General features: G+C 40.9%; 1 pseudogene; it reads left to right on the top strand.

Annotated features, from left to right (window-relative positions):
• The window catches only part of LOC138247088 (N-formyl peptide receptor 3-like), a 57,829-nt pseudogene that overhangs the window by 29,359 nt on the left and 16,278 nt on the right, over window positions 1–12,192 (top strand).

The following is a 12,192-nucleotide window of genomic DNA, read 5'->3' as shown; positions in this document are numbered from 1 at the left end:
AGTGTATATATATATATATATATATATATATACATATATCGCATTTTGAACTAAAGAAAAAAGCATAGAAATTCAGCAGTTATAGTTAGCACCAATAAAACACTAAAATGTTAACAACATAACTGAGAAATTTACTTAATTATAACGTTACTTTAACCTTTGTTTTATTCAGTAAAGTGCTAAGTTTTTTTTATATCAAAACACATATTTTCATTACGCCTAACTATAATGTTACTTTAACCTTGTTTTTTTTCATAGCATTTGGGTTTTTTAAAGTAAATTAATATGTAATTTAACGCTAATCTATAAGAAAGTATTTGAAAACAAAACATTTTTTAGTATTAAAAATTAACAAAAATAGCTTTTTCCAGAGATACCCTATGGTTCCATGATCTGTGTTTTTTTGTACTGATTCCCTTTTTTTCCTTCTTACAAACTCCTGCAATACTTTCGCGAGAGCAGGAGAACCTAAATGCTTGCTCTCGTCTGTATATTTTGCCAGCTCTCATGACAGTTTTACTAGATCGTCATATTTTTGAAAAATAAGAATTAACCATCTACTCAACTCAGTACTTACACACTGTCAGGGATGTCACTGACCGTGTCTTGAGTGATGTAATATGTGAGGTCATAAGCAGTGCATTATGGGGGTGCAAGTTATATTTAGCTCAGTTAACTATAACTGCTGAATTTCACTGATTTTGTAGGTTTGAAGTGTTTACCTAACTATAACGTCCCTGTAATGTTTGTTTTTTTCAGTGAATTTCTATGTTTCTTTTAAAATCTATTTCCTAACTATTGCATCCCTATAACCTTTGTTTATTTCAGTGAATTTCAATGTTTTTATAATGTATAGTAATTTTCATTACCATACGTTAATGCAACCACCGCCATGCACGGCTTTTGGCAGTGCACAGTGGTGGTTGAGGCCAACCCCTTATAAGCACCGAAACTTGCACTGTTCACAGCCTTTTACCTGTGTGCAGGGGAGGTTGCCCGCAAGACCTGGCCTGTAGCCAGACTCTGCAGCCCACTACCCTTAACCCCTCAACCCCTTGCTGTACACTGGCCTATGGGGCACGTTGGGTGAGGCCTCTGTGGGTGTGAGAATAGATGTGAGAGGGTGTATCTAGGGTGAGAGTAGCTGTCAGATTGTCTGTCTGGGTGTGAGTGTGCATAGATCAGTCTTTTAGTGGGTGCATGGGTCTGTGAGTGGGTACATGAGGGTGTGAGTGGGTCTGTGGGTGGTTGCGTGAGTGTCTAAGTGAGTGTGAGTGGGTGCATAAGTGTCTGAATGGGAGAAATTGATTGAAGAAGAGAAAGAGATAAAGAAAGTGAGAGGGAAAGAGATAGAGTTTTTAGTCTTTATTTGTGTTCAATTTAAAAATTTACAAAATTATTTATTATTTTAAATAAAATGTTTTTTTTATTAAAAAAAAAAAAGAAAATGTTAATGAGTCCAGCTGGACTCGAACCCCCAAAGCTCAGTGTGAAGGTCTGGTGACCTTCACACTGAGCGATGGAGGTTTTAAAAAAAATATATATGTAAACCCTCTATGGGCTATCTGGAACCGCGAGGGAGCCCTTAAGGGCTCCCCATGATTCCTCCTTATTTATTTATATATATTTATATATATATATATATATATATATATATATAATAAAAGCCTTAAGGCTTCCCCTGCTATGCCATTGCTTCAGCAAGCACGGAGCTGATAACAGCTCCATGCTTTGTGAAGCATTTCATCTCTGTCACCTGCACACATGCAGGGGACAGAGATTAAAGCTCTGCTATTTGACAGCGGACCTGCTTTAAAGGTTTGACAGTCAGACAGAAGAGTGCTTGCTGTGGCTTGGCTGCAGTCAAGCCACAGCAGATAGCTATGTCGAGGAGCCAGCCCTGAAGGGGTGGCGTTCCCCTGGGCCATCAGTGGCTCCACAAGGGGGCCCGCGCGGCTCCCTGCAACATGAAGATAGCCCATAGCCAATGTTTTTACTGTTTGCCCTGGTGGGTGGTTCCTGGGGTAAAGAGGGGCCATGGGCCCCCTGTACATATTTATATAGATGCCTCTGGGGATAGTGGTCCCCGAGGCTTGTGAGTCCCATTGGGACCCCCTTTGTTTTTTAAAAAGATTTTCCCTTGGAGGTGGTGGTCCACAGGGTGCGAGTGGCCACGTGCCCCCCCACTCAAAATTCAGTGTAGCCCCGGGGAGTGACAGTCCCCGGGCCTAATAGGGGTCACAAAGGGACCTAATTTTCTTTTTGTTAAATATTTTAGGAGAGTGGGACCATAGAGTATCCATTCAAAGATCATCTATGATTAATGACAATATCCTAATTTGATGATTTGGATACAACTGGCTGGAACTGTAGCCCGTCTCCATTATACACTTGCCATTTATGATGTGTGTTATTAGGACATATTGCGATGTTGGTAAATGGCATGACTTCAGTTCTAATGATCTTTAGGAGGTGAGGTGTCACTCCAAGGTGGCATCCATCTAAGAGCTACATAGTATTATATCTATTGTTTCAATATAGCACCAGGGTTGAGGTGATTGTTGCCGCACCTTCATCGATAGTTACATCCATGGCTAGATACACTATTGGTGCTCAGGTCTTGAGGACCAACCCCATAGGCCTCAAATAACCATAGGTTTTGAACATTTACTAAAAAGACCCGGCACATCAAAGTGTTTGCTAGTGTTGAAAACCTTTTTGACCCATCTCTTCAAGTTTCATTCGAAATCACACAGTCCCATTCTACAATTTGATGGAATCACAGTTGTTTTATTAATCCAATTAAAATAACATAATCCATAGCCAAAGCGTTTTGTCCTAACAGACTTCTTCAGGGCTATAAAATGTAAACATATAAAACCACATATTAATATAATAATATGGCTTAATCCTAAAGTACTATATAATAAGATGTTGTGAAAAGACTTTAAAAATACAAAATGCTGTCACCATAGTGTAATTATATTATTCCAATTCAAAATTCTCCTGTTGCCTTGTACTTTTAAGTTATTTTCTATTTCTATTACAATTCCTATACAATTTTTTTATATCTGAACCAAAACATCCTACATTTTATAATATTCATATATATTGGAGATAGATGAATTGAGAAGACAAATGGTCTATCAATTCCCAAATTACTCATATTACAATATTATTGTGGGTCACATACCTGTGACAATTGTTTTAAAATGAAATTTACATTTCTGTATTTTTGTGCTACTAACATTTATCAAATCAATTGCCAGAATCCCAATGCAAAGTATGTATTCCCTGGCTGGTAGCAGCCTGATCTATTACATAATCTCTTCCCGTATATCTTAGTTATAAGCTTATTTATATTGCTACCGATGTTAATAGAAGATCGAAAATATTCTCACATCCAAGGTGGTACATCTGTTACATAGATTAAAGTATTTCGATTACCCAGATTTATGCCTCGTAATTTATGCACTCGAGGCACTAATTGGCAAAACATCATCGGACCGGTATACCCACAGAGATCGATCACACATTTTTATAATGATATATATACTTTCAAATAGCCGCCTGCACCTGATGGATCAATTAACAGGGCTCACTCCCGGCCGAATTTCTATGGCAGCCATTTTTGAGGTGATTTTTACCTATAAACAACCAAATAGTCTTACAGGTAAAGTTGGTTGTTAAAATAAATTTCACAAAAAGACAATATAGTTTCTAGCTATATTATTCCTATTGCCATTTAAATTAGAGCATCCACCTGAAACACTCACTCACACGCTCAAACAAGGGTCACGTGCTGCTCATCGGAACATAATCTGGGCAATATGCCTCCTGGATTGTTTGTATGTTTCTACTGCATTAGTACCTTTACGAATCCTCTTTTCTGATATGCGATTGTTGTTAACCTAGTTGTATCACTCATGATGTTATTAAAGGGTTATATACAGTATCCTCCCAACCAAACAGTACGTCTGTTGCATAGATTTTGCCTTCAAATTCCCAGATTCATACCTCAAAATTCATGCACTTAAGGCGCTCTACGGCAAAACGACATTGACCCAGTATATCGGCAAAAAACAATCATATGCTCATGAATCATTTATATATCTTTGGATAACAGCTTACATCTGGCAAGTCAATTAAAGAACTCACTCCCGGCGGTGTGTCCATGGCGGCCATTTTGGAGTGTTGTTTAACTCCATACAGTCGTAATCATGGAAATCAATTAGATACAATTATGGTGTTAATTCCAACTTATCTTTTACATGTCGACATATTGGACAACATATCTTTGTCCATTGTCACCAAAACGATATGTCTATTGCATAGATTTAATTTTTCAGTTTCTCAGGTTCATACCTCAAAGGCACTCCACGGTAAAATACCAACGGCCTGGTTAGTCAACAAGGACCAATCGTGTGTTCACGCATCATGGTGGCCATTTTGGAGTGATATTTGGCTCCATCTGACCGTAGAGGTTTTTTTGAAAATTAATTGTAAAAATGGATTAGATGATGATACAATGTTGATTCTAATTATCTTTTGCGTATTCACATAAGATAATAGATCTTTATCAGTTATCACCAAAACAGTACATCTATTACATCGATTTTGTTTTTCATTTTCCGAATTCGTACCTTCGAAATACATGTACTTGAGGCGCTCAACGGCAAAACGCCAGCAGCTCAATATGTCAGCTAAACCAATCACATACCCATGCATTATTTATATATCTTTAGATAACTGATTACATTTGATAAGCCCATTAAAGGACTCACTCTCAGCAGTATATCAACAGCGGCCATTTCGGAGTGATGTTTCCCTCCCTACAACCATATATTAGAGTTAATTGTGGAAATAAATTCAACAAAAATGTGATGTTAATTCTGAATATGTTTTATATATTAGTATATTAGACAATAATATATTATCACTCATATCAACTTTCAAGTTTCCAAAAAATAATTAAATTCATTATTAACATTTAGACCTTCCTGAACTGTTGTTCGTCAGCGACTTATCCATTTTGCCTCTGTTTGTCTCAATATCAACTCTCTGTTGCCTCCCCTTTCATGAATAGATATGTGTTCCACGCCTTGGAACCAAATCTGAGTATTCATGGTATGAACTTGTTGTATATGCATAGCCACGGGGTATCTTCCATCGCCGTTCTTTATAGCTCTTACATGTTCCATCATTTTGATTTTTAAACTCCGTATACTACTACCAGTATATAATTTGCCACATGAACAGCCTAATACATAGACTACAAAAGTGATATTGCAATTGATGAAAGAATTGATTGTATATTCCTTCAAGGTGTTGTATTTACATTTTTCATTTTATTTATTCCCATTTTACATATGGAGCAACCTCCACAAATGAAGAAACCTTCCAGTTTCGCATCTAACCATGTTCCAATGTCTGATTTGTTAAAATTGTCTTTCACATAACTGGGACACAATATGTTTTTTAATGTGTTGCCTCTCCGATAGACCATTTTAGGTCTTTCACATATCGTACCTTCCGGTAGTGTGGCAGAGTTTAAGATATGCCAATTCTTATTTAGTGCGTTAAAAATATGATTACTATAAAGATCATATTTAGTAATGAAACATATCTCACGTTTCTTTTGGTTATCCTTATTTTTATTTGTTTCTTTCTCCCCATGTTTTTTCTTTCAATGTATATTCCCTGCCCACTTTCTCGATTTTTGCTCTTGCCTTTTTCAAAACACCCTCACTATATCCTCTCTTACGAAAATCATATTCCATTATCAATAATCTTTTCTCAAAATCCTTCTGTTGGCTACAGTTCCGCCATGCCCTCACCCTTTCTCCATATGGTATTGATTGTATTGATTTTCTTGGGTGTGAACTAGTGGCATGAAGTACACTGTTACATGCAGTTATGTTCTTAAAAATATCACTATGGATGGCATTCTCATGTATAAAATACTGTAAATCCAAAAATCAGTTGTGTGTCTATGGTATTTTAGAGTCAACCTCACATTGAATCTATTGTTATTTAGAAAGGCATGATAATCAACAAGATCTGATAAGCTTCCATTCCATATGATAATAATGTCATCTATGTAACGTCCATAGAAAATGATGTTATCCATCCATTGATGTGCCTGTCGGCCCCAGGCATGCTCCACCTCAAACAGACCCATAAAAAGGTTTGCATAGGATGGAGCAAACCTGGAGCCCATTGCGGTTCCTCCGTTATGGAGAAATGCATTATTGGTCAAAATTATCTTAGCCATATCTAATAACTAATAACATTAATGTATGTTCTAGAACACTGGCATTTCGTTTAAACAGAAAATGTTTTAGAGCTTCCAATCCACAATTGGTTTGTATACAAGTATATACACTCTCTACATCCATAGTTACGGAGATAAGGTCTGTGTTGTCCCAGACATAGGCGGTCATTCTGACCCTGGCGGTCCATGACCGCCAGGGCCGGGGACTGCGGAAGCACCGCCAACAGGCTGGCGGTGCTTCCTGGGCCATTCTGACCGCGGCGGTAAAGCCGCGGTCAGAAAAGGGCAACCGGCGGTTTCCCGCCGGTTTACCCCCGACCCAAAGAATCCGCCATGGCGGCGCTGCTTGCAGCACCGCCATGGGGATTCCGACCCCCTTCCCGCCATCCTGGTCCTGGCGGTAAATACCGCCAGGAACCGGATGGCGGGAACGGGTGTCGTGGGGCCCCTGGGGGCCCCTGCACTGCCCATGCAACTGGCATGGGCAGTGCAGGGGCCCCCTAACAGGGCCCCATAAAGATTTTCAGTGTCTGCTGTGCAGACACTGAAAATCGCGACGGGTGCCACTGCACCCGTCGCACCCCTTCAATTCCGCCGTCTCCATTCGGAGCCGGCTTCATTGTTGAAGGGGCTTTCCCGCTGGGCCAGCGGGCGGCCTTCTGGCAGTCGCCCGCCGGCCCAGCGGGAAAGTCAGAATGACCGCCTCGGTCATTTGACCGCGGTACAGTCTTTTGGCGGCTTCCGCCGCCCGCCGGGGTCGGAATGACCCCCATAATCTTTTAATTTATTCAACAGATCTTTACTATCCCTCAAATAGGATGGTAAATTTTTTACAAAAGGTTGCAGAAAGTCATCTACATAATCTGCCATGCGTTCCGTAGGGGATCCAATGCTTGAAATGATAGGTCTTCCGTGTGGAAAGTCGCCTTGTTTATGTATTCTGGGTAATATATATATACATGGATATCTAGGATTACAAACTTTTAGTTATTAATACTCATCATCAGTAAGTAAACATGATTCATGCCGGTCCATAAGTTTGGCATTTACTGTTGTTGTATCACTGCAGCTAGATTGTTTTCTAATCTTTCATAACAGTTTTTATCAGACAACTGTCTTTCAATTTCTTTCAGATAGTCCACTTTGCTCATGACTATAATATTTGAACCCTTGTCTGCTTCACGTATAACCAAATTGTCATCATTTTTTAAATTTGTCAAAATGTACTTCTCTTGTAGGGTTAAATTAAACTTATGTGAGCACTTCTTGTTCGTATAATGTAGGGCCTCAATTTTATAAAAATCTTTAGTCATTTTACGATGAAATTCAACCATTAAGCTATCCTGTGTACTAGGTGGCAAAAGTTTAGATGATAATTTAGGATAACATTGTGTTCCCAAATTCTCTTGAATATTTAGATCACTATCTATATCAGTTAAATCTCCTATCTCAACCGTATTATCAATTGAAGCAATCATATGTATATCTCTCAAGTCTGCAATGGTTAAATTAGAACTAGTCAATTCATCTCTTGTACATTCAATTTTCAATTTTCTTAGGGTGTTCCGCAAAAAACTTTTTTAGTTTTAAGATTTCTAACAAATTTGAATAAATCAACATGTAAACCCACAAAATCACATTTTGCGCTTGGACAAAAACTTAATCCTGTTTAATACTCGTATTTCTGCTTGACTTAATACTCTTGCGGACAAATTTATGATCTTTAGCTTGTTCGTACTTTCATCATTGCATGTGACAACCTCTGTCTCTCCATTACTTTTCAATTTGGAATTTGTGCTTTCCCCCCTCTTGAGCTTTTGGCCTGTTGTCGAGTCTGTACTCCTGTCTTTGTGTTTCTTTCCTCCTCTTCTGGTCCTATATCTTTTGCTCTGATTCCTTTTTTTTGTTGCCCAATCTGAATCTTTGTGCCTCGCATAAAAAACTTGAGTGTACACTACTAATATTACTTGTCCCTTCTCCTGGATCACTGTCACATGTGAGAGAGATATACTGCTGGAGGAGGTACTTGTTTGTCTACTATGATCATTTTGTGATGGACCTTTACTAACAGGGACATCATCATAACTTCTGCCAAATGTAAAGATCCGTCCCCTTGCATAATCATTGTCATCTCAATTGATTTTCTTCTGTTTTTTGTCTTTTAGATATAGCTGATAACATGCCAGTTCTTTCTTTAAAATCTCATAGTTCTTCTGTGTGGCTTCTGGTAAGTTCAACTCCCAAATTTCCCTTTCTAAGTAATGAATCTCCTCTCTCAATTTTTTAACATTTCTTTTAGAGTTGGTTACCTGAATCTTCATCATTTTGTACGTTGCCTCATAAAGGCCTTCTTCCCATTCTTGTAACAAATCTACCTCCAAATCCTCAAAATTTGGAAAAATTAAAATTCTAAGTCCTCTTGGTATACGTTTATTTTCTATATATTTCTTTATTGTGGCTCTATCCCACCACTTTGCAAGTTCCTGTTTTTTTACCTTTTCCAAAGTTATGAATTTTGCTTTTAATCCATCTTTATTTGTTGTCTTTAGAGACTCCATGTTTGATTTAGGCATGGTTTTTGTGAAGAGATCATCCAATAATGCTACATGATCATCATCAAACTCCATTGTATTAATAATATATTGTACGTATCTTAATCGGAAGTGCAGGCTCCACCCAAATTTTAATTGTTCAATATAGCACCAGGGTTAAGGTGATTGTTGCCGCTCCTTCATCCATAGTTAAATCCATGGTTAGATACAGTATTGGTGCTCAGGTCTTGAGGACCAACCCCATATGCCTCAAATCACCATAGGTTTTGAACATTTACAAAAAAGACCCGGCACATCAAAGTGTTTGCTAGTGTTGAAAACCTTTTTGACCCATCTCTTCAAGTTTCATTCAAAATCACACAGTCCCACTCTCCAATTTGATGGAATCACAGTTGTTTTATTAATCCAATTAAAATAACATAATCCATAGCCAACGTGTTTCGTCCTAATGGACTTCTTCAGGGCTATAAAATGTAAACATATAAAACCACATATTAATATAATAATATGGCTAATCCTAAAGTGCTATATAATAAGATGCTGTGAAAGACTTTAGAAATGCAAAGTACTATCACCATAGTGTAATTATATTACTCCAACTCAAAATTCTCCCCTTGCCTTGTACTTTTAAGTGATTTTCTATTTCTATTACAATTCCTATACATTTTTTTTTATATCTGAACCAAAACATCCTAAATTTTATAATATTCACATATATTGGAGATTGATGAATTGAGAAGAAAAATGGTCTATCAATTCCCAAATTACCATATTACAATATTATTGTGGGTCACATACCTGTGACAATTGTTTTAAAATGAAATTTACATTTCTGTATTTTTGTGTTACCAACATAATCACTTTTTTTATTAAATCAATTGCCAGAATCCCAGTGCAAAATATGTACTTACTGGCTGGTAGCAGCCTGAACTATTACATAATCTCTTACCGTACATCTTAGTTGTTAGCTTATTTATATTGCTACTGATGTTAACCTGTTCTGTGCCTTGGACGAGATGATCTCGTCCAAGGCTACAGTTACCCTGTGCCTTGGACGAGATGATCTCGTCCATGGCACAGGGGAACGTGGGGGCGCGCTAGCGCGCCCCCCGTGCACTCCCCTCCCCCCCAAGTCGGGGATGGAAGGGGAAGACCTTCCCCTTCCACCCCCGACCCCCCTCACCCCCCCCCCCCTGTGACGTCAGCGCGCGAGCGCGCGCTGATTTGTCACAGGGGCCTCCCTCGTCGCGGATTGAAAGAGAAATGCAAAAGCATTTCTCTGTCAATCACTGGGGAGGCCCGGAGGGGCTTCAAAGGGAAGGAAAAGTATTTCCTTCCCTTTGAAGTCTCTCCGAGGGCTTCAAAAGCCGGATTGCTTGCAATCCGGCTTTTGAAACCCCACTAGACACCAGGGATTTTTTTTTACTGTTATTGACAAAAGGGAGTGACCCCTTGGGCAAGGGTCGCTCCCAGGGGGGGCATATTTTCGGGAAGGCCTTTTCTGCCCCCCTTGGGGGCAGATCGGCCTATTATTAGGCCGATCTGCCCCCAGGGGGGGCAGAAACCTCTAGGCACCAGGGACCATTTTTTTTTAATGTTTCATTTCATTTTTTTTGGTGGGGAGCGACCCCTTAGGCAAGGGTCGCTCCCCTTGGGGGAAAATTATATTTTGGCCATTTCTGCCCCCCTTGGGGGCAGATTGGCCTATTTTGATGAGGCCAATCTGCCCCCAAGGGGGGTAGAAACTACTAGACACCAGGGAGTTTTTTCTTTGCGTGAATTTCACACAAAGGGAGCGACCCCTTAGGCAAGGGTCGCTCCCTGGGGGGGAGGGCAATTTATTTTAGGCCATTTCTGGCAGAAACCTCTAGGCGCCAGGGCAATTTTTTTTTTTTTTTTTGTTTCTTTTTTTTAGAGATGGGGAGCTAGCCATCAGGCAAGGGTCGCTCCCCTGGGGGGCAAATTGTATTTAGACCATTTTTGCCCCCCTGGGGGCAGATTGCCCGATTTTAGGTCAATCTGCCCCCAAGGGGGCAGAAACCACTAGGCACTGAGGATTTGTTTTTTGGCGCCAATGTCACGCAGGGGGAGCGACCCCGTAGGCAAGGGTCGCTCCCGGGGCGGGGGTTGGGGGGGCAAATTTATTTTAGGCCATTTCTACCCCCGGGGGGGGGGCAGAAACCTCTAGGCGCCAGGGCAAATTTTTTTTTGTGTTTTTTTTTTTGTTTGTTTGTTTTTTTAGAGATGGGGAGCGACCCATCAGGCAAGGGTCGCTCCCCTGGGGGGCAAATTGTATTTAGGCCATTACTGCCCCCCTTGGGGGCAGATTGGCCGATTTTAGGTCAACCTGCCCCCAAGGGGGCAGAAACCACTAGGCAACTGGGATTTGTTTTTTGGCGCCAATGTCACGCAGGGGGAGCGACCCCATAGGCAGGGGTCGCTCCCGGGGCGGGTGGGGGCTAGGGGGGCAAATTTATTTTAGGCCATTTCTGCCCCCCCTGGGGGCAGATCGGCCTATTATTAGGCCAAACTGCCCCCAGGGGGGGGGCAGAACCCTCTAGGCACCAGGGCAATTTTTTTTTTGAGTTTTTTTTTGTTTGTTTGTTTTTTTAGAGATGGGGAGCGACCCATCAGGCAAGGGTCGCTCCCCTGGGGGGGCAAATTGTATTTAGGCCATTTCTGCCCCCCTGGGGGCAGATTGGCCGATTTTAGGTCAATCTGCCCCCAAGGGGGCATGTTAGAGGACGGTTCTGACCATCAGGACTGCCCTGATTTTTCGATTTTTGACCACCTGGTTTTTGACTGTTTACTGTGAGGAAGCCTCCTATGAGGTGACTCCCGCACAATAAACACATGGTAAAATGGACTGCACATGGTTACCGCTGGTGTCGCCGTGCTAAGGAAAGGCTGCTGTGGCGCAGCAAGGCAGGAGGCCCCAGGCAGCTTACATGTGATCATGTGTGCGCATGGATGTGCACCCATGTGAGGGCTGTGAGAGGAGGATTCCTAGTGTGCGCAGCCCTAGAACTGTGCTTAGGTAGTCCTAGTGCAGGAGGAACTATGCAGAGTGGGTGGTGACCTGGAGTAGGTCTCATGAGAGGGGTGTATACATGTGAGGGAGAGTCAGTGTGCTTACTGTCTTTTCACTGTAGGGACACCCAGTTCAATGCCAGTGTCAGGGTGCTTAAGATATTTGCATTGGGGGGATACTCCATTGAATGTCAATGGGAAAGGAGGGCCTAGGGTGCAACTCCAGTTCTCTGGGGTCCACCGAGACCAGAGTCACACCAAAGTACACTGTAACCTGTAAGAAAAGAATGATGCAGTAGGTTACAGGAGCATAGTTGTACAACTTATGGGTCATCC

The sequence above is a fragment of the Pleurodeles waltl genome, chromosome 7 (assembly GCF_031143425.1).
Source record: "Pleurodeles waltl isolate 20211129_DDA chromosome 7, aPleWal1.hap1.20221129, whole genome shotgun sequence".
NCBI lineage: Eukaryota > Metazoa > Chordata > Amphibia > Caudata > Salamandridae > Pleurodeles > Pleurodeles waltl.
This window is presented reverse-complemented; position numbering and strand designations above follow the sequence as displayed.